Here is a 21871-nt window from a genome sequence, read left to right on the forward strand (position 1 = left end):
AAGAGGCTCACAAGCAAATTTCTCTGTTACTCCAAATAGGGGCCATTCAGCCAGTCCCTGTATCAGAAAGGGGCCTAGGATTTTATTCTCGCCTGTTCCTAGTACCAAAGAAGGGGAACACGTGGAGACCAATTTTGGATTTATCTATCCTCAACACTTATCTGGACATTCCCAAGTTCAAGATGTTGACGTTACAACAGCTTTTACCTCTGCTGGGCAAAGATAACTGGATGGTAACTTTAGATCTCAAGGAAGCTTACCTTCATGTGCCTATAAGACTACGTTGCAGGAAGTATCTGCACTTCAGAGCTGGAAATTCTCATTATCAGTTCTCTGCATTGCCCTTTGGCTTATCTACTGCGCCAAGAGTATTCACAAAGGTTCTGGCTCCAGTGATAGCTTACTTCAGGCTAAAAGGAATTCAAATCTATCCTTACTTGGACGATTGCCTGATTCTGGCTCAGGAAAAGGAAGACCTTCTACAGCATTTGGAATATGTCATAGCAGTGCTAAGATGCCTAGGGTATTCTGTGAACGAAATAAAGTCCAGTCTAGTACCCTCTCAAGACATGTGCTTTCTGGGTGTGAGACTGAATACAGCAGCCCAGATGGCCTTTTTAACCCCGGACAAACAAAAGAATCTTTCAAGTTACTTCCATCAGCTATCTCTTCAGTCCGGGCTGACTGCAAGGACAGTCCTTCAAGCCTTAGGGTTCATGGCATCTTAGATTCTGGTGCTTCCCAATGCCAAACTGCATATGAGGAAGCTACAATGGTATCTCAAAATGTATGGACACAGCACTGCCAGGATTTGGACACTGTCATTCAAATAATACCTTGCATTCAAAAGGAATTTTGTGGTGGGCTCAGGAATGTCACCTAAACAAGGGACTCTCTGTGACCCGCCAGAGGCGAGTCAGATTCTAACGACAGATGCCTCAGACATTGCTTGGGGAGCTCATCTAAATGGAAAGTGGATACAAGACAAGTGGCCTGCCAGACTACAGCATCTACATATCAACATGAAGGAGATGTTAGCAGTCCAGTTTGCATTAATGGCTTTCAAGGAGTTACTTCTTCCAGGGCAGGTGTTGATTCTAACAGACAACACAACTGTCATGTGGTACATCAACAAACAAGGGGAACACATTCTTACCCATTGTGCAGGCAAGCAATGATTTTATGGGAGACTGCGTCAGCTTGCAACTAACTCTTCAGGCAAGGTTTCTGCCGAGCACAGAACTCCTTAGCAGATGTGTTAAGCAGACAAATCATGGATCCCCACGAAAGTGGAAACTGGATCTTCATGTATTTCAAAAGTTGACAGTGTCCTGGGGAACTCCAGACATAGATCTGTTCGCTTCTCCACTAAACCACCAGCTGCCAAAGTTTTGCACAAAGAGGTTTCATCACACAGCTTGGAAAGTGGATGCTCTTTCTTTCAGTTGGAAAAATCTTCATGTGTATGCTTCCACCTCTGCCTCTTCTTCCAAAGGTGCTTCTAAAGGTCAGACAAGACAAGCCAAGGATGATTTTAATAGCTCCAGATTGGCCTCGCAGCACTGGTACCCATTACTGAGGAGTCTGTTAAAGAAGCCTCCATGGCCTTTACCCTTGATTCCACACCTGTTGTCTCAGAGAGAAGGTCACCTGCTCAATGTCAAGCTTCACTCTCTTCATCTAACAGCCTGGCATATTCTGTTTTGAAAGATAGTAGGTCTCAACTTCCTCAACAAGTTTTAAATGTGATTATGGAAGCCAGGAGACCCAGTACAAGGAAAGTGTACTCAGAAAATGGAAGAGATTTTTATTTTGGAGTGCAGCAAAGAATTTGGAGATTTCTGAGCCTAATTTGAGTGTGGCTCTTCAATATCTTACTGAGTTATTGGACAAGGGTTTGTCTTTCTCTTCCATTAAGATTCATGCTGCAGCAATTTCAGCTCACTATGATTGTGACCCACCATTGTTTTCACATCCTTTGTTCAAGCAATTTCTTGAGGGGCAAAGAATATAAGACCTCCACGAGCTCCTACTCCTGCTTGGGATCTCAATTTTGTGTTGGAGAAACTTACTCTACAACCTTTTGAGCCTGCAGCTACTGCTGAACTGAAATACTTGTCATGGAAGACTGCTTTTTTGTTGGCCATTACTTCTGCTAGAAGGGTTTCTGAGTTACAGGCCCTTATGGCGGTTGAGCCTTTTTTGATTTTTCATAAGGATAGGGTATCATTACGTACAAAACCGTCCTATATGCCTTAAGTGGTTTCTAGTGTGGCTTTAAACCAAACTATTCATTTGCCTACTTTTATGCAGATCCACAAAACAAAGGGGAAAAGATTTTGCACACTTTAGATGTACACAGGCAATTGCGTTATTACTTGAGCAGGACTAAGGATTTTAGGCAGTCTCAGCAGTTGTTTGTTTCTTTTGCTTTGAGTTCTCAGGGCAAGCCTGTGTCAAAACAAACTATTTCTCGTGGATTGGGTTTTGCATTGCCTTTGTTATTCCCATCATGGCAAGGAGATTCCAGCTGGGATTAGGCCTCATTCCACTAGGGCTACTGCCACTTCAACAGCTTTTCTAAGGGGTGGCTACATATTGTTTCAGACAAATGGGTTCTGAAAGTCATTCTTCAAGGTTACAGATGGCAGTGAGAGGAAATTCCTCCTTTCCAGGTAGTCATTCTAATCCTCCAGATCAGAGTCTATTATTTATTCCTGTTCTTCATCACATACTCTCCCAAGGAATGATATACCAGCTCCTCCCTCCCAGGTTGGGGAGTGATTTTATTCAAGGATATTCTAGTGCCAAAGAAAAAAATACTTGGTCAAGTTCTGGATCTTTCTTTCCTAAACCTGATTGTGATAGTGCCTAAATTCAAAATTGATGTTATTTCACAGCATGTTACCTCTTCTTTTTCCTTCAAATTTTCTGTTTACACTAGACTTAAAAAATGCTTTATTATCACATCCATATTCATCCGGATTTCAGATTTTCCTTAATATTTTGTGTCTGGATCACTTTATCAGTTCACTTCCTTAGCGTTGGACTATCCACTGTACCAAGAGTGTTCACAAAGTGTCTAGCTCCAGTTGTAGCTTATTGTAGGCTACAGGGTATCCACGTTTCTATATTTAGATGACTTGCTTATCTTTTCCATTGTCAAAGTGTTAGGAATCTCTCTCATTGGTGAGAGATCTCTTACACAAGCTGGGATTCCATGAGATCATTCAAAAGTCAGTTTTGACTCCTTCACACATGATTGTGTTCTTGAGATGTCAACTAAGTACCACAGTTCAAAGAACGTTTTTTCCTCTGGCTTTATTTAGATCTATTTCTAAAGTTTTCCACTAAAACTTTGCTCACTGTGAGGGAATACCGCAGGATTGTGGGTCTTTTGGCATCTTTGATTGTTATGAAATTCCTGGCAAGGTTCCATACGAGAAAGATATAGTGGTATCTGAAATCTCTTTGGTCCCAGCATTAACACCCTATACCTTTTGAAATCCCAGTGTTGTGGTTTGTCAGAAGAGAAATCTTTTGGTGGTGACAACAGATGTCCTTAAATCCAGGTCTCCCCTTTTCCCTCCCTACTCAAAAGTGGTCAGTCAATGCAGATGTTGTGAACTTTGCTGGAGGAGCAGTAAAAGTGCAGGGGGTGTGAGACACCAAGGACAGATAAAGTCACATAAATATCAGGGAAATGCTTGTCCTGTTCAAGGCACTCGACTCTCTGAACCATCTTTGGTCCCCAGGTCCTCTTCAAGTGGTTGCAGACATTACTGCAGTCATGTAGTACATCAACAAGAAAGGGGAAACCAGGTCTTACCCCCTTTGCAGAGTAGCCACGTTACGTTAAGATATAGCTTCACAACACAGTCTTGCTTTACAGCCAGCCTATATTCCATCAAAGCAAAATTATGTGGCAGACGAGCTGAGCAGGACCAGGTCAGACGTGAATGGAAACTAGATCAAGTGGTCTTCCAAGATTTGATCCATTTGTGGGATGTTCTTCAAGCAGACCTCTTTTCCTCCTCTCTGAACAATCAACTGGCAAGATTTTGTTCCAGGGCTCCAAACAAGAAGGCCTGGAAGACAGATGCCTTTTTTTTTTTTTAATGTAGGCAGGAATGTTCATGTATGCGATTCAGACATTTCCACAAATATCCTTGGTATTTCTGAACATTCAAAAGGAAATCCCCAAGATCATTGTAGTGACTCCTTTCTGGGCAAGGCAACCGTGGTTCTCTTTCGAAAATGGTCGGGGAAGTTAACCAAGCTTCCTCACAAACTGTATTTACTTACATAAGATTAGGAGTGCTTAATACACCCCAACACCAATCCTCTTCATTTGACTTCCTGGATGATAGGTTTTTAATTCTTTTTTGGCACTAGTTTCCTGAGGACATGCAGCAGGTACTAGTGGAGGTAAGAAAGCCTGCTACTAGAAAATCATATATTTGCAAATTGAAACTGTTTTCTAGTTAGTGCCAACAATATAACCAGATCCCATTCAGGGCTAGTTCTCTGGTTTTAAAATAGTTGTGTGAATTACTATCCTATGGCCTTTCTTATTCTTTTGTCAAGTTTAATTTATCGACCATTTCAGCGTGTCTGCCCATGGAGCCTCCTCTTTCAATGTAGTTTCATGTCAAAATGTTCTTGAAAAGGGTTTTATGTAAGATGTCTCCAAAAAAATGCTCCCCTACTTGGGAATCTTAATTTTGTTAGAGAAGCTAACACTTGCTCCATTTGAAATATCTATGTAGCGAAATCTACTGCAGCAGTGATCAATATAAACATAGTACAGTTGTGTAAGTTGAACTTACCATAAGAATAGATGTTTGAGTGATCGCTACTACAGTAGCTGCTTCCTGCCTCTATCCCCCTTGTTTTTCGTGTGTGTTTTATGCCAGGGTGTGGACTTTTTTTTTTTTTTTTTGTTCCTAGCATTGGCCTTTTAGGGCTCAGCCTTCCTCTCTCTGCTGGCAGGAAAGCTCTGAAGGGCTTCATGCCCAAACTTGTCTTTTAGTCAGCTCAAACTGCCCGACAGTTTGGGCTGTGGAAAGTGCCCTGAAGCTTTGAAAGGTGTGTGGCTTTTATGTCCTTGGCAACACATAACTCATAAAGCTAAGGCTACCACAGCAGTGATCATTCGAACATCTGCTGTTATGGTAAGTTCACTTTCTCTGGTTTTACAATATTTGTATGAGTTACTATCCTATTTCTCTACAGAAACTAATCATTCTTTTTTGTCTAAAGTGGTGTCTGAGCTTGTTTTAAGCCAAAATATCCATTTCCCTGTTTTCTTTCCAGAACCAAAAAATGAAAGGATATGTCTTACTTTGGATGTCCAAAAGCAGCTCTAGTACTAAGCAGAACAAAATCTTTCAGAACTTAAGAGCAGTTGTTCATTTCTTGTGAAGGTAAGAAGGGACAACCTGTGTCAAAGTAGACAATTTGCAGATTGTTGTCTCTGGTTATTACCCTTTGTTATTCCCACCACAACAACACTGTTCCAGGCAGGGTCAAATCTCATTGTATCAAGGCTTTGGCTTCATCTATGGCTCTTTATAAAGGGTTGAGTCTAAAAGTATTCTAGAAGTAAAAACTTGGTCCTCTGCGCATGCTTTTACAAAGCACCATAAACTAGATTCCTTCCTCCAGGTCTTGGACAGACTTTGCTAGAACCTTTCTTTGGAGGCTCCTGGCCCTTTCCTTTCCATCTTCTAGTTTTTCTAAGATATGATAATCTACCCATATAGCTTAGGTTACTGTAGCTGTGATAAGTATGAAGAACATAGTACAGCTGTGCAAGTAAGTTTACCATAACAGAAAATGCTTGTTTGATCACAACTACAGTAGCCGCTCTCTCCCTCTATCCCCCTTGTTTTTTGTGGGCTTTTTTGGATTTTTTATCCTGTCAATATCTTGTCAAGGCTTAGCCTCCCTCTCACAGTTGATATGAAGGGCTTGGCACCCAAACCTATCTTTTTATTCTGATCAGCTAGAGATGCCCAACAGTTTGGGTAGGGGGAAAGTACTGTAAACCTTTAGAAGCTGGCAAGCTGTTGTAGCCTATGCAGAATGATAACCCATGTAGCTTAGGCTACTGTAACAGTGATCATTAGAACATGTACTGTTATGGTAAGTTTACTTACACATGTACATTCTCTGAAGTAATCAAACTAATAAAAACGATGAGTGTGGTTAGTACATTAAAATTTACTTTTCTGAGATGGGAAATACTAACATTGTCATATTTGGCACTGGCCAACAACACAAAAATCAAGAATTCAGAAAATGCGTTCATGCATGGGAATTCAAGGAAGTAATGTCAAGCCCTTGCTATGTGCAATATGAGGAAAGTGAAAAATCTTCTGAGAAGAAGCTGCAGCAGTAACTGTGAGGATTGTCATGTTGCACTTTTGGAGTACATGAGTACCCCACTGCAAGGGCTCAAACACTCACTGTAGAGCAAATAAAAGGTAGAAGGTTGAAAGCAGATTATCTGCTTCAGCTGTGTTACTGATATCCTCAAATCAATGTCAAGTAAAGAAACTGCTAAAGTGAAATCAGCAAAGGCAGAAATACCATGGAAAATAATTTTAAGAATATAAAGGCTATTAAAAAGATTGCAGCCTGAATTGAGGACCTGTTTTTTTTAGAGGGGGGCTTAAGAAGAACTGCAGATATCTGCATAAATGAAATACAGTGCCACTCAAAGAAGAGGAGTGATCAGACGTGTTACAACTAGTACTTAGGAGTCACAACCAAGAATTGTTGACACACACCCCTACTTTGTGCCTTCAACAAAAACCATACCACATCAAGCAATGGCTCATAAGGAAAAGTTATTATCAACAGAAAACAGTCCTGTTAAATATTCTAGATCTGGAAGGCCTTTAAAGAAACTAGATATGTGTATGGGACAATGCAAGAGCTGACCATTCAAGATTCAATGATTCAAAGAAAACTTTGTCATTTAGGAAACACAAGTGCAACCTAAATGAAATTTTGGGTGATCAGCTCGTCATCTGAGTACAGAGGCAATTTAAGAATAAAAATAATAAAACATGATGTATACACAACTATTTTAATGACTAATATACATAAAAAATACTCTTCTAACCTGTTTCTAGTTGGGGAAAAACTACCCATACATATAAACCTAGACATATGAACAAATAATATTGTACACAGAAAAAGAGAAGAAAAGGCTGTTTAATATTGCACGAGGGATTATTGCAATTACACTTTTAAGAGAAAGATACACTTCTGTAAGAATATATTAACTATAATGAATTAATTAATGTATGATTTTCAGTAAAATATTACTAGTGAGATCACGTTTGGAGGTAGGAGACGTCCAGGTTGATGTCAGAGTTTGAGCCTTACAGTAAACTCTCAGTTAACTGGCACCCATTGGGGATTGGTAGATGTCGGATAAGTGTAGATCTGAAGTAGTTAACTTAATTTTATCTGCAACCTGTGGGTATACGGATCCGTATCGGATCAGAGCCGGCAACTTTTTTCTAGCATCTGCTCCAAGCTCCGAGCTCCTCCCCTTACCCATAATGCCCTACCATCTCCTATCTTCCCTCAGATCTCGTCTGCCGCGCCAGTAGTGTGCATCGTGGTCTCCTTTGCTCTGAGCTAAAAATAGATAGTAAGTGGAAACTTTTTGCTTATATCTAGGTGTGCTTGTCTAGGATTACCCTTCCTCCCCTTCTGTAGTAACGTTTGGTCGTTAGTGTAAAAAAAAAAGTAAATAAAAGTTTTTTTGTATTAGAGTAGTAGTTAGGCCTGCCCTTCTCCTACCTCTGTGTGTGTGTTTTTTTGGGAAGGTAGTACTTATACCTTTGAGTGCAGGACTATGGCTGACCAGCCAAAGCCTGTGTTCAAAAAATGTACAGAGTGTGGCCATAAGCTTTCCCCTGCCGATGGTCATGCACTGTGTGTGATATTCTTAGGAGTGGCACATTTATCCACTCAGTGTGCTGTCTGTTCAGGCTTCAACCTTAGGGCCCTTAGGGATCATAAGGCCAAGCTAGTTACCAAAGGCCTTCTTCCTATTGCCATGCTGGATTCTGCCTCGGCCTCGGTCGCTACTGTACCACCCCAGACAGGGACTCAACCTCCCTCTCCGTCTGGCGATGGGTCCCCGAAGGACAGATCTTCAGTCAGCGAGTCTGACAAAGATAAAGAAAAAGAGAAGGAAAAGGAAAGACGCAGTGAAAAAGGACAGGCATCGTAAGAGATCCCCAGACAGGGAGCTCTTTCTCAGCCCTCCATCTAAGACCATAAGGCCTGTTTCTCCTCTGCTCTGGTCACCACGTTTCTCACCGGAGCTGTTGGAACATTTGGACCCAAGGCCCTCCACCCCTCTGCGCAGACCAGCCAGATCCGAGTCGGTGGCCTCTTCGAGGTCGACTCGGAGCCTATCGGACATTGATATGGACAGGATGATGCGGAAATTTCTTCAGACCCAAATTCAGATGTGAGTCTTGCCAGGTCCCTCTCCCTCTGGAGGGGCGACCTCCATGCCTGTTTTCCGCCCCATCTCTCCTTCCCCGATCTGTGCTTCAGCTTCGGGGCTCATGGATCCGAGGTTTTTTGGAGCTGGTAGCTCGGCGCCAACGGTTCCTCAAACCTCAACTCCGGCTGTTACCTTGAGTTCTTCGGAGCCGACTTGTTTGGATCCGAGTGACTGTCGGAGCCACGGACAGGGAGTCAGACCCGGGGGAATGGATTCTTCGGCTCTGATCCTTTCGGACCCGATCCATTCCCTCGGACCTCAGGCTACTCTGTCTTCGGCTCTGGTCCCCGCTTCGGATCTGGGGAGGACTTCTCCCTCGGCCTTCGAAGTGGTGGAGAGGGTTCTCTCCCAGGGATTGAGACCCCAGCCCATCCCCTCAGATACCACCCAGGCCACCCTGGATTTGGCGACGACTCCCTTCATCCTGTCTCCGGGACAACCCATGCCAGAGGATCCCCAGGTCATTTTCCCTGAGGAAACCCTGCGGCTTGCGGATCCCCTTCTGAAAGTCCCACTGAAGAGGGCCACCACAAGTGCAAAAGGAGGCACTTGGACTCCCCCAAGTTCCTCACCACTGACACTGACTTAGATGAAGGAGAAGGTTCCCCCAGGTTACCTCCCGAAGATATCTCCTTCGGAGAAATTATGGAGATCCTCCGGCAGAGGGGAGGTTGGTCAGCCCCAAAACCTTCTGGGGATGTGTCAGTGTTCCTGGAGGCCTTTGGCACAGGACCATCTACTTCCTGGATGTCCCCAAATCTACCATAGAATGAGTTCAACCTGTCCAGAAATTCCTTGCTGTCATCACATTGAACTGACTTGTAGTCAGCTGCTGAATGCCTTGCCAGAGGCTCTTGGTGTCCCTCATGTCCTCGAAGCAACTTTGTACCTTTCTTCCATAGTCCATCTTGGCTTCTTTAGCCCTTTTTATGTTAGCCCTTGCTTCACTTAGCCCCACCTTGTCCTTGGCCCTGAATGCCTCATTCCTTGCCCTGAGAAGCTCATACACTCGGCTGGTTAGCCAAGGTTTTTGACTGGCTCTGATTGTAATCTTCTTGGTTGTATTTTGAAATATATGCCATTGTAGTGTCTGCGTATTTGTCTATGTTCCCATGCTGATTGAAACTGGCTGCTTCTCTGAAGATATCCCAGCAAGTTTTATCAAAACAGTCCCTGAGACTTTCCATTGCCCCTTCATTCCAGATTCCGATCAGTTTCTCGTTGGGTTTTTCTCTGGTTAGCAGAGGTTTGTAAGCAGGTATTAATCTTATTGAAATGTAATCAGAGCTGCCCAAGTTTGGCTGCTGCACTGCTTTGTATGCTCCCTTTATGTTAGTGTAAACCTTGTCAATGGTATTTCCTCTCCTTGTGGGAAAGTCCAAAAATTGATGGTAGTGGAGTAGCACATCCCTGAGATCCACTTTATTGAAGTCCTCAGCTATCACATATGCACAGTCAGGATTTTTACTTTGCAGCTCACATATAGAATTGTGCAGTATGCTAAGTGCCTTGTAGGTGTTAGCACTTGGTGGTATATACACAGCTGTCATGTAGACTCCATTAAACTCTCTGGGTACATAGAAAGATCTGCATTTCACTGTCAAGAATTCTACATTTTCAGAGCTTTGCACCCGTATAATTTCACAGTTCATACACCAGTTTTCATTTACATAGATGCATGACCCCACCTCCCTTAGCTTTTCCACATAGAGCTTGGTTTCTATCAGATCTAAACAAAGCAAAACCCTCTAAGTTCATAGCACTATTGATTTTGTTATGCAGCCAAGTTTCTGTAAATACTAGTAGGCAGAGATTTCTCACCTTGTTTGTACTGGAGATCTCAAGTCTAAGAAAGTCCATCTTGTTGACTGAACACACGTTTGCTAACAGAATTGAAGGTAATGCAGGCCTTTGAGGGTTTGTTTTCAGCTTGGCATAAATTCTAGCTTTGCAGACTCTCTTTTTCTAATTCTCTCACATCTCTTCCTTTTAGCCCTCATCTGGATTGATCCAGATCCTTCTGCTGCTTGATTCAGGATAAAGTGCAAAGCTCCAGTAGTTCTGTGAGTGAAGTAGGCCCCAAACATTTCCCAGACAGCAGGGAATCCAACAAGCATGTCTGCACTGCAAAAAAAAAAAATGATTTTCAGTAACTTTCTTCTGTTGTAAGTTATTGTATCCACTTTTAAAAGTCTGGAAAATGATTTTCTCATTTTTTTTGTGAAAAAAAGAAGACAAGACTGAGCATTCCTCTTTGATAAGCTGACACAACAACAGTCTCCCTGGGCGCCGCCATGGTATGTGATTCCAAGTAAGGAAAGCTGCATTTCTTGATGTCACCAAGAAGGTTCTGGTTTAAGTAGAGTGGCTAATTAGTTAATGTTTTGTGTAAATTTAAGGTAATTTTAAATTATTACTGTGATGCAGTTTATACTGTACAACAGAACTTGTATTAAATGAATAAATATTCTAGTTAGAAAAAAAAAACATAACTAGAACTTATGGGATATATATCTTTAAGTATGTTAATGCCACAGAAGCGCATGCTGTGACACACTTCATTCTAGAAGCAGACACATTAAGGATTGCACGGGAGATTGGAAGCATACCCACAAAGTCTCTTTTACTTACTGTGCATTCTGACAAACATTTAAATGTTACATTTGCTGCTTCAGACCGTAGTTTCATAGTATAGTACTAGGCTATCTGCCCTGAGGCATTTGTAAGCCTAGCCATAGTGATGTGGCTTTTGCCACCCCATGAAGTGGTACAAAAATGTACAGAATAAATCTAGAATACTGTGCCTCTGTCTAGTAGTGACACAGTGAAGGTTCACTTATATAATAGAATTAGTTTACTGTGCCCCTGTCTAGCAGTGACACAGATGTGACCCCTGGGGTAAACTTACGATCTCCCATCCACTCATCAAGATTTCTCTTGAAGAGAGTCAGTGAAGGGCTCTGCCTAACACGAACTGGGATCCTGTTCCAAAGCATGGGAAGCCTCTGGGTTATGAATCTATCCCCCCAGCATGTCCTATTCATACTTGTGCCGAGGTTTAAGTCTTTAGGTCTCGTGGTCCTGATGGATTTGGATTTTTTGAGGTGGAGCATGTCCATCAGATCCTGATTGGACATGGCCTTGTACGTCAGGCAGAGATCACCTCTGAGCAGGCGGTATGCTACTGAATAGAGCTGAAGTTTCTTTAGTCTGGCAGAATAAGACATATGTTGGAGACCTTTGATCCTTTTGGTGAGGTACTTTTGTGGTCTCTCCAGCTGTTGCAAGTGCCGGGTGAGGTACATACCAAATGGGGCATTGTACTCAATCATGGGTCTGATGAGGGAGGAATATAGGGGTACAATGACATCCTTGGATCTGGATGTGAAACCCTTCATGATGAGGTGTGCAAGGTAGAATGTTTTTCTAACCATTTTGGCAACATGGGTGTCAAATGAGAGGTCGCTGTCTACTTGGGTCCCTAGGTCTCTGATTACTTTTTCTGTACTCAGTGGGTTGCTGTCTATGTGATAATTTGTGGGTACTTTGTTTTTTCCAAAAGGGATGACTATACATTTTTTGGCATTTAGTTTAAGGCCGTGACTACGGCCCCAGTTGTCCGTTTCAGTGAGGCCTTTTTGTAGGATGTGTGTATCTGCTGGTGTATCGACTATGGCGCCTAGTTTGCAGTCTTCTGCGAACTTTGTCAGCCACAGCCCTCCCATGTTTGCTTTAACATCTGAGAAATAAATGCCGAACAAGAGGGGTCCCAGGACAGATCCCTTTGGGACACCACTTGTGACTGGCTTTGAGTCTGACATTGCTCCAGCGATTTTAACTTTATGGGTTCTGTCCTTTAGCCAGTTTGCAACCCATCTAGTGACATAAGGGTTTACTTTTAAGCTGTTTAGCTTATCTATGATGCCTGAGTGGGGTATTGTGTCAAAGGCCTTAGCCAAGTCCAGGTATGCTGTATGGACTGCTTTGCCCTCATCAATGGCTCTAGTGACTGTTTCGAAAAAGTCAACCAGGTTCAAAAGGCAGGATCTGCCCTTTACAAAGCTGAACTGGGTGGGGGTCAAGCATCTGTAATGACATAATCTTACTGTTACTTCCCTCTCTGCCTCATAAATAAGCTCCTTCCATCTCATTCTCACAAGAGCAAATTGCTGTAACTTCCCAAAGCAACAGATAAGTAAATCAAATCTGCTTGGGCACATCTTGTCATCCATCCTTCCTGCTTTTTCATAGCTCCTTCCTAACCGATCTATTCATTCTATATTTTGCTTCTCTAATTTCAGCTTGCTCCCTTTGTTCCTTAACATCTTCTCTTTACAGACTTTTACCTGACTTTCTACCTGTAACTCCATCTTTACCAGTGTGATACGAAGCGTCCTCCAATGTCCGTCTTGAAGCCTGGGGCCTCGCTTATTAATCCCTAACCCCGATGCTTCCCCACAGGCTGCCTGATGCAGCTGCCTTCCAGAATATCTTCATCATAATGATGCCTAAGAATTGGCTTGCCATGTTTTATTTCATTACTTATCTACAAATTTCTTTTTGCTTTCCCTAGGATACATTATGTTACTGAACTGTTATCCCACAAACTTATCAATTGATTTGTTTTCTATAACACACTGAGAATGTCGAATTAAGGTGAATCCCACCTTTTCCTTTTTCTTGTGGGTGCCAATCTATCCTTTGCTTTCCAAGCCATTTCTTCCCTCCATGTACATGTGTTGCATACTATCTGTATAGCTTTCACTTGCTTGCCTGTTTGTCACAGCTGGAAGTGCTGCAACAAATATCCCATCTTGGAGCTAATCACCTTGCTAATGATATTAACCCTGCCTATCAAGGTCTCTACTGTTCTCCACCAATTTAGAATTCTCTTCAATATTTTTATCTAGTACTTCTATATCTGCTCTCCAGAATATTTTTCCACAGACTGTGCCTGAATTCTTCTGAGTCTTCCTGCATTCCCCACCTAATTCCCGTTTGAATTCTCCAAACATTTGGTGGAACCCTATCATCAGTTTCTCTTAACTGCTTCATCTCCACCAACATGCAGTCATCATCAAGAGTAGCAAAGGGCAGCAATATCCAAATCATTTCACCTATTCCAAGTTTAGAAAACCATTGCATGTACTTTTGATTGAATTGATTTATTTTGTGTACCAGGTACATTAGCAGTGTTCACATGGCTTTATTTTCTCTGTCTTTTTGCCCCAGTGTCTCAGAAGTGTCATCAGGCATATTGTAGTACTTTACATCTGTAAATTCAGTGTTTTACTTGTTAAGTTTCAATATTTCTTCGCAACACTCTGGCTTGCAGTCTTGTCTGTGTTTCTGATGCATTTTCAGACCTCATTGTATCAACTGATGTGCTTCATATGGGTCACTGTTGCAGTAATCCCCTTAAGGAACTCAGCCATAGGTCGATTTCCAAAGTCTGGCCAGATTTTTGGAGTTGGCCCCCCCAGGCCAGGTTGACATCACCTTTACCTTGGATGTCCTGATTTATCTGGTATAAAGGTGACATCCACCCATGCCATGCTATTTTCATTTTTGTGTTGCTGAATGTAGCTGGCAAGGGAGACTCCTTAAATTCTGCCAAAGCATTTGTCCCTCCTTTTGCAATGCAAGCTGTCCTTAATACACCACCAACCTGTCTTCTCTGAACCTGGCAGATTGGAGGGTGTGACCCTAATTCCCTTTAATAACCTTTATCATAAGGATATGCTAGTAATCAAGACTGAGACTAGAAAGTCGAGTAAAGGAAATCCTACCTAGCTAAGTGGAAAGAGGTCCTTTATCTGGTGCCAAAGGGTGAACCTGCACATCAAACTCAATGATGTACCTACAGTTCTTCAGTATTTCTTTAATCTTTTCTGTATTGGCTTAGCTTACATGTGAGTACAAGTACACCTTTCAGCCATATCTGCCTGGCTGCCTTTATACTCACTGTAGCTTTGAGCGGTATATTACATAATAGATCCACGTGGGTCGTGGCACTAGCCTAGGATCTCAGCATTATCCTTCACATTATGAGCCAGCAACTACAGCTTTCCTAAGTATTTTTTATCCTAGAAAATGGTGTTCTTGGTAGTGGTAGCATCAACTAAGGTGTCTTAACTCCATACCTTAATATACAAAGAGCCGTTCCTTACTTTCCACAAGGTAAGGTTACCCTCAGCACTAACCCCTCCTTTTTGCCCAGAATCGTAACAGAAGTGGCCCAAACCAATTCCCAATGTTCTTTTTAAACATCCAGAATAAAGAGAAAAAAGATCTGTATTCACAGGCAACTCTGATACTACTTTGACAGAACTAAGGATGTTAGAAAGTCAAATCAACTATTTGTAGCTTTTGTTAAAAATAAGAAGGGATTGCCTATTTCAGAATAACCCATTTGCATATAGATAGCCTGTTTTGTTTTCTGATACAGAATTCACAAATAAGCGTTTACAAGGAAAGTCAAAAGCTGATTCTGCCAGACCATAACTACTACTACTAGTAGTACCTTTCTAAAAAGGGGTTAGTTGTTGGTAGCCACCTGTCCCTCAGTGAACGCCTTATGTTTTAAAATCATTACAAACTGGACCTTGTAGCCAAGGCATGAGCAGGGTTCACCTTTACCGTCCTGAGAGGGATGCCACCTTTCAATGGTTTTAAGAAGCCATCTTCCCAGACTAGGCTACCTATGAAGCACTGTTCACAGGGTGACATACCTTTCCAGTTTATAGTATGGTTTCTCTTTGGTCAGTATTACATTTGTGGTAGGATATAGGCTCTTAGGTTGCTATTACACTTATGACTAATGGATCCTAGAACCTAGTCTCAACATTGGAATTTTAAGTGACACAGAATAATCTAAAAGAAAATTAACTGAAGTAATAGTGTATCTCATAAAGTTCTGGTAATGTTTCTTTAATCCTTTTATTAGCTTTGGAAATCATCCCTAAGGCGATGACTTCAACAGTGCCAAGTATGAAGAAAATTTTTATAACTGTTTTGCCAACTTAATTATAGATGTTTGACTGTGGTCACTATTGCAGTCTGGATTCCATCCCCATTATTTTCTGGATAATTGGGGGTCAGGTTAGGGTACCTTCCCCCGCTTTCTTTGAACCATATTTGTCTTTCCAACTTGTTGCTCAGGTTCTACAGGAAGGGTTGGAATCTCAAGCCCTCTCAGTTTTGATTATATGAGACCTTGGCATGCAGGGTAGATCTAACAACCTGCTTACCTTTGGGGAGGCAAGAAAGCAGACTATGATGTGGACAGATGTCACTTTGATGTCATGTATGTAAGAGTGCTTTAGTGGAAGGTGACATTAGCCCAGCTGAGAGGGGAAGCGTTCTCAGCTGTGAAAGTCTGCTGGGATGTTGGACCTCAACTTACAGCAGAATTCCCTAAAGTGATGATTGCAGCATTGACCATGCTGGAACATGTATAATAGTAAGTTGGTAATATAACTGCTTTTTCACTTTTCGTTGTGTCACAAATAGCTCACTTTCTTCATTTTTTATATTTCTGCTTAACAGTATGACCATTTTGAATGTACTTATCTTCCCCCTTTTCACATTTTTTGGAGTGATTCGTTTTACTACAAATTCTACAAAAGTGATTTAAATACAGTGTACTTCCCCTCTCATGCTTGTATGTACTTAGTGCATTAGATTTGAATTTCAGTTGTATTATACATCCTATTTACATGGTGGCTCATTTTCCCAACACCATTATTATTACCTTGCATTCTAGCCCTTTTGCAGTCACCTTTTTGTTTAATTTGCATTTACTCTTGAACAGTTTCATTTATTTAACTGTGTATTTATAATTTCACTCACTCTGTATACATCCACAACTTTTAATAAAGTAAAGGCTGCTTCTCTGATCACAAAAGTCGGTTTTACCACAGACTATTTTGTCTCTTACTAGTGCCATATCAATTTCAGTCTTTAACTTGATTGTTTAGCCCAATAACATAAACATCTATAGCCTTTGTAAGGACTTACGCACTTGTAAAGAATATGTGATGAATGGCCATTTCTTTCTAGACTTCTCTCTTATTGAATTTATTTTATCTTTTTCCTTTTTGACAGATAATATTAAATACCAGCCAGGTTTATTCACTGTCAACATGCAGAAAGTGAGGCATCTGCGTACATTGAGGAACAAATCACATTTTTGGATCCAAAACTTCTGTTTTCTGCAAAATTTCCTTGCAGGACTATAATTCCTGGTGGCTGTTGCTGGAACATTTTCTTAACTGCAAATGATACTTTATACTTGTAATCAAACATTCAAAATAAGCATATTTTTTCACTTTTGATCCCAGCAACATTTTGATGTTTGTCAGGATGCTTGGTAAGCAACGCAGATACTGTGGATATGTCTCCAGCCTGTATGAGTTCTTTACTCTGACTGCTTCTGTAAAGAAGTGTACCATATACTTGCACATCCTGTAGGCATTAGCATATTTAAAATATATGTTCTATATACTAAGCTGTAGCCTGTTAGGGGCCCGCAGAAGCTTTTGATTCCCAGTTGGTTCCTCACCCTTATTTGCCTGTTTAGGACAAGCAAGAAATAGGATGAGAGCTGCCTGAGGTATAATGAAGGGTAGTCCATAATGGTGTATGTATTGTGTGAGTGTCAGTAGGTGTACACACTGTGGGACGACCGAGTGACATAAATGTATCTGAATATCAAGGAAAACAATATCAAATATTGGAAACTATGCATAGTCTGTGTTTCTTGAAACTGTAGCGGGAAGGGGCATAAGACAAATATTTCTCATGATGGGACATTTGAAAAGTTTTATAACTAGTACTTGAAATGCCCAACAGTAGTTTGTGCCAAATATCCAGACCTGTAGAGTAACCACCCCCAGGAGACAGTAATGAAGCACTGCATTCAAGACACAAAGGTAAGAGAGGTGAAAAGGTTGAGAGACTTCTACAGTGCTTTGTGTTCTAAGAAGAGAAGAGTGCACATGACTAGGTAGACAGAAAAGGAAGGAAGGAGTTGGCAGGATATAAGTAACCCCTCTGTCAGGAGAAAAAGAATGGTAAAGCTGTAATCTGGGAAATGTTATATCTCAGAATGCTTCTAACCTATTTGTTGATGTTTATGGACAGCCACATTTGGTTTAGCTTATTTTAATAGGTTCATAGGTAGGTACTAGGCTATCGGCCGTAGGACCTATTTAAGCCTAGCCAAAAAGGTTCTCTGGCTTTTGCCACCCAGGGCTGCTGTTTACCTGCGCCCCTATCTAACAGGGCCACCGAAGTGATTCCCAGGGTGAATTTCCCATCACCCATCCACTTATCAAGATTTTTCTTGAAGAGTGCTAGTGAAGAACTCTGCTTGACATAGATAGGTAGCTTGTTCCAGAGTATGGGAAGTCTCTGGGACTGGAATCTATCCCTCCAGCATGTTCTGTTAATTGTGGTGACGAGATTTAGGTCTGTAGAGCATGTGGCTCTGAGGGATTGGGATTTCTTAGGTGTAGCATGTTCAACAGCTATGGGTTTGACATAGCTTTATATGTTAGGCAGAGATCACCTCGGAGTAGGCGATGTGCTACAGAGTAAAGCCAGAGTTTTTTTGAGGCGGTCAGTGTAGGGTAATTGAGTCCCATAATCCTCTTTGTGTGGCCTCTCCAGCTGTTGCAGATGCCTTGTAAGGTACATTCCAAATGGGGCATTGTACTCTATAATGGGTCTGATGAGAGCCGAGTAGAGGGGGACAATGACCTCTTTTTTCCTGGATGAGAACTTTCGTGATGAGGTGTGCCACATAGAAGCATTTCCTGACTACTGTGGCAATGTGATTATCAAAGGAGAGGCTACTGTCCACTAGAGTCCTGAGGTCTCTTATCACGCCTCCGGCGTTAAGTGGGCTGCCGCATGTGTGGTAGTTCATGGATACTGGGTTTTTACCAGAAGGGATGACAATGCACCTTTTGGCATTGAGCTTGAGGCCATGGCTCTGACACCAGGCATCACTCTCAGTGAGACCCTTTTGCAGGATGTCCACGTCGTTTGGGGACTCTACTCTGGCACCCACTTTACAGTCATCTGCGAACTTTGCCAGCCTGTACTTCAGAGAACTAGATCCCAAACACAAGGGGACCCAAGACTGAACTCTGTGGTACTCTACTTGTCACAGGTTTGGAGTCAGATTTGAAGTCTGCAATTTTTACAGTGTGGGATCTGTCAGTGAGCCAGTTGGCAACCCATCTTGTGACGTATAGATTTATACCAAATTTGGCAAGTTTCTCTATGATACCAGAATGGGGGGTGGTGTTGAAAGCCTTGGCGAGGTCGAGATAGGCTGTGTGAACTGCCTTACCCTTGTCCACGGCTTTGGTAACTGTTTCAAAGAAGTCAATCAGGTTCAGGAGACATGATCTGCCCTTCACAAACCAGAACTGGGTGGGGTCCAGAGTTTGGATGTTACCAATATCCTTGTTTATGAGTTCCATGATGATACATTCCATGGTCTTGCAGACCAGGCTCGTCAGGCTAATAGGGCAATAGTTCCTGTACTCCATGGTAGTTCCCCCTTTGTGGAATGGCACAACTGTTGCCGTGTGCCATTCAGTGGGCACAAAGCCTGTTGAGAGGCTATGATTGAGCATGGTGCTTAGGTTAGGGGGCTAGTTCATTCTGAAATTCGTGTAGAATGCAGCCAGGGATATTGTGCCATCCCATGGATGCTGTATTCTCGGCTTTCAGTAGTACAGTTTTCACCTGTTCTGTTGTGATTGCAGGGGCACTGCCTTCTTCCAGTATGGATATGGGCCCTTTAGGAGGTGGGGGGGTAAAGTTGGCACTGAACCTGTCAGCCAGGATGTTGGTAATATCAGTTGGTTCCGTGATTTTTGTGCAGTTGTGCTGTAACTCAAAGCAGATCTGGGTGTTGCCATTGAGATTCTTGACATAGGTTTAGAATGCTTTGTGGTTGTCCTTTGAATCCGTAGCAATCTTGTTTTCATAGTTCACTTTGGAGGATTTTATGAGGGATCTCAGCTTCATGCTGAGGCTGACCAGAGAGCTTTTCCACTCGTGGGATTTTACTCTCTTTTGCAACAGTTTCTTCCTTCTGTTGTAGAGTTTGTTTTATAGCAGGGGACCACCAGATTGGTTTCCTTTTTTTAGAGGACTGCATCTTGGTTCTGTTAGGGATAGCACAATCCAGGCACCCGTATAGGTGCTTATAGAGTGCGTTTGTATAGGATTCGTCAGTGGTAACTGTTTTGTCCATCTGTAAGGTTGTCATGAAGTTGGCCACTTCTGCCTTAAGAAGTACGATGTAGGCTTTGGAGAAGTTTTTTTACAGTGGTTTTCTTAGTGGGGGATGGGGTGGGGATGTGGATATCTAGGGTGATTAGTTTATGGTCAGATCTGACCATTGAGGAGTTGACTTCAGGTGTGGAGCACCTGTCACTTATGTTGGTAATCACTAGGTCCAGGATATTATTGCCCCTGGTAGGGGTATGGACAAGTTGATCCAGGGCATTGGAGTTTATGAATTCTAGGAAGCATTGAGGAAAGGAGTTGGTACAAGAGTAGTTTTCCCAGTTAATGGTGGGGTAGTTGAAATTGCCCAATATTAAGTTATGTTGGACCCTGATATTCTCTATTATATCAAGAAAAGAGGAGTGGGAATCCTGGGGCATAGTGGGGGATCTGTAGCAAGCTACAATATGGATTGCCGTTTTGCCCAGAGTTAGTTGCTCTCTGATAATTTCGGATGAATTATGTTGGGCAACTAGCCTGGAGGTGTGGTTGTTCTTAATGAATATGGACACCCCTCACCCTTGGTGTTCTGGTCCTGGTTTGATGGCTGAAAGGTATGGTGTGAGTTGTATCCTGGTAATGCAGGAGTGCTCTCTGGAGCCTTGAACCAGGTTTCAGTCACTGCACAGATAGTGATATTCTCCATTTTAAGGAGTGCCTCGAGTGAGCGCATTTTGAGGTTTAGACTTCTATCATTGAGTAGCATTACCTTCAGTTTTTGCTTTCCTGTATCAGTTACGGTGGTGGTTTTGTTTTTTGAGCTTTGCCTAAAAAGGCACTATAGGGGTGGCAAGAGCCTTAGCCAGTATCCAGAATCCCTGGGGCGAGAGGTGCAGGCCATCTCTGGCTTAGCATCTTGGCCTTTCAACCATGTTGTCTTAGGCAGACAAATACTGGATCCCCTTTGGATGACACCAGAAGCTTACCCAGTTGTTGAAGTCAATAATTTTATCCTTGTATTGCGGTATCATTCTGGGTGAAGGTAGGATGCTACTCAGGGCTAGGGTCATACCTGCCTGGATTACAAGATTAGAAAGCTTCTCCATGTCTCATGTAATCCAGGGAGGTACGTCTCAGGTCGTTCACACCAACATGGACAATGACTGAGTCATATTTGTACTTGTGGAGAGACCTGAGTGCGTGGGTTATGTGGCGATTCATGGCACCCGACAGGCAGCTAACAGTAACCTTCTCCTTGTCTGTTCTGGTGAGTGGAACATCAGTGTGCCAGACTATAGAGTCACCTATGACCAATGTGTTGGGTACATAGTTTTGCCTTATGGGCAGTGGTTGAGTGGCACACTGAGTCTGTGTTTTTTGTGTCTTTTGGGTTGTGATGAGGGCTGGAGGTTGCTTGCATTTCTGCTTTGGAGGTCTCTGTTGTCTGAGTAGATTCTTATTAAGAGCCTCCGAGAATGTTTTTGTGTATCTATGTGTGGGTCTTGGTGATGTAGATGTACTGGGACTATGTGGTGAGTGTGGTGTGGAGCAAGTGCTTGCCTTCTCCTCCTGACTGACAAGTTCAGTCTTGGGTTGAGAGAGCTTTGCCCCCAGTTTGGCTAGGTAAATGTATCTGTCACAGGTTGTAGTGTTGGGTGGTAGGAGGAGAGTGTTGTTAGTAAACATGAGGCAATTGCTACATTGTCCCAAGATGCCCATATTCATCAGGTAGACAGGAGAGAACACTGGGAGTTATCCATTGGACATGCCTGGGCAATCAGTTTTACTGAACCAGTGCCAAGCACGAAAAAACAGATTCAAGTGCTACAAATAAGAAACTGGTTAGTTCTAAGGGAAAAACTGAAGAGCAAACTTTATGGGACCGGGAATAGTTTAACCTTAGCTAAGTGGCGCTGAGCAATGTGCAAACACAGGTTTGTAACTCAGAAACTTGAAAGGGATAGGAATTAGCCCAAAACGACCAATAAGGTAAATTTCAGAGCTCAGGACCACTCCTCTGGCGTCAGATATGCTGCTTTAATGCCTACCACTCTCACTGATAAGCAGAAAGACCTCCCACTG

General features: G+C 42.4%; 1 protein-coding gene across 2 annotated transcripts in view; it reads left to right on the forward strand.

The window, feature by feature from the left end:
• Positions 1-21871, forward strand: part of GOLM2 (golgi membrane protein 2) — a gene marked incomplete at its 5' end in the record, with an annotated part of 949689 nt that overhangs the window by 233785 nt on the left and 694033 nt on the right.

Source organism: Protopterus annectens, chromosome 7.part0, assembly GCF_019279795.1.
Source record: "Protopterus annectens isolate FY-2018-M chromosome 7.part0, PAN1.0, whole genome shotgun sequence".
NCBI classification, from domain to species: domain Eukaryota; kingdom Metazoa; phylum Chordata; order Ceratodontiformes; family Protopteridae; genus Protopterus; species Protopterus annectens.